We start from the raw sequence: 2,072 nt of genomic DNA on the forward strand, positions 1-2,072 counted from the left end.
AGAACTTCCTATCCAACTTTGGAAACAACGGGGCCGAGGCTGGAGCTCCGCGACATGTGAACCCGAGCTCATTGCGAACGTCGCTATGCAGCTCGGAGCTCCTGCGAGCTGAGTGAAGGGCTCGTTCTGGCGGGGCTTATTTGTCGGAGTTCAGATTCGGGGACTCGTCGCTAATCAATGATGGCTTCTCGCATAGGACGCAGAAGCAGATGGTAACGAGGAGGTTTGCTTCTGCTCGACATGGGGCCCGAGATTTCTCTCCGCGGCTCTGCTAAGGAGGACCGAGTCCTGATCATGCGCAAGGGAGGGTTTCAGGATCTGAGAATGATCAACCTCGACTTCGACCAGTCTAAGACTTGAAAAAAAAAAGGCATCTCAATAATTAGGTATCAGAAAGTCCTACCTCGGCGCATACACACGTGTTCTTGTTCGCTTGATAAACTATCAAACTCGGTACTTGAAGTTTTGCGTCCACATCTCGGGAGAATAGTAGGTAATCCCGCTCTCGATAATCAGATCGGAAACCGGAATGTATTGGGGGATACAGCGCCGGGGTAAGTTGAAGTCAGTTGAACGCTGAAGTTGAAGCTCGAACGCAGTGTTCAGATGGTTGTCGCCCATCGTTGGTGCTGCCGCCGCAGCGGCGCGGCAGCGCTGGGGCTTCAGCCGATGATCACCCTAACATCTGCAATCTCGCTAGCTCCTGATTCTCACAGTCTATTCAATCAATAGCTCCAATCGTGAATGGTCGACTATTCCGACATGATTCGTTCGGAGTTATCTTGGAAATATTATTAGAATGAGCGTATAGGGATAGAATCAATCGCATGATCAGCTCGTGGCTGGAGAGCGCTACCGGAGCGGCCATCTCCGTGGCAGGAAGCAGACTCAGAAAGCGCGCTTCCAGTAGATTTCCCCTAATGTATAATTAGTTTTCAGCCGTCATAATGAGAACGGCAATAATTCATCTTTGTTCAGCCAGACCTTTGTTCACACAGACCGGAGCACAACATTTGTTCGGCGAGAGAAACATACCATTCTCAGCTGTGACTCTCCTCCGAGGATCAGAATGGAATCATAGTCATGAAACGAATCATAATAACGGAAACCCCCAACCTTACTTACCTGGAATTCTTATCGTGAATATGAATTTGTCCACAAACTCCCGGAAATTCATTTCAAGAAGATGAGCTTATTCATATTCATGATTATGAATCCGTACGAAACTGTGTTGAATTTCGTCAAGATACCTCTGATCGCATACCCATGAGAGGTTCAAGTTGCTGGGGGTTGCGGAGACAATCCTGTGATCGGGATCGTTCTCCTCCGGAGCATGCTTAGAACGCCTTCTCGCTGGCGACCTTCAAGAGCCAAATCGGCTATGGGTCGCCTCATCGTGTTCGATGGAGAAGCTGCTGTGCTGGTTCAAGATCTCGTTTACGTTCTTTCTCTACGTAGCTCTTCTCATCCGAGGTGGAAGGCGTCGGAGTCGAAGTCGGAGCTCCGCGATGGGCTCCGCGCGGCTTCCTCACCCCTGAGCTGATCATGTCTTCGGTTTTCGAAGCGTCGAGGAAGGCGCGAAAATCTGGGAGGCTCAGAACGCTGGAGAAATCGACGGGATCCGATGGTACAGAAACAGAACAAGCATGTGGTCGATCAGAGCTAGACGTGGCTGTCGGAAGAGCGAAAGATTCCACGGTTTTCTAGTTGGCTCTTACTGCTCTTGAAAAAAACTCTCGCATTGGAATGGTTGTTTCATGTGCCTACTAGCGCAGCCCGGCGCGCGTTGCTGCGCCGGTACGAGTGAGGGAGGAACCTACAATGAACCACTCCATAAAGTTTCTTATGAAAACTAACCCTTCGTTAATTTATTTGTTAATCGAGAGAGCGGCAAATTCACTCGAGTGTCCTTCTCTATCCCACCAGTCAGCAAGTTCTTGTTCCTCTCTCGTCAAATCCGATTCACAATGCTTCAAGATTGATGCCGATGAGGTGGACAGTAATTTTTTTCCGTTATACTCTTTTACTGCCGCCGCTCTAATGTTTATCACATGGCCTTCCTTTCCGTCGAG

The sequence above is a fragment of the Galendromus occidentalis genome, unplaced genomic scaffold (genome assembly GCF_000255335.2).
Source record: "Galendromus occidentalis unplaced genomic scaffold, Mocc_1.1 scf7180000077529, whole genome shotgun sequence".
NCBI lineage: Eukaryota > Metazoa > Arthropoda > Arachnida > Mesostigmata > Phytoseiidae > Galendromus > Galendromus occidentalis.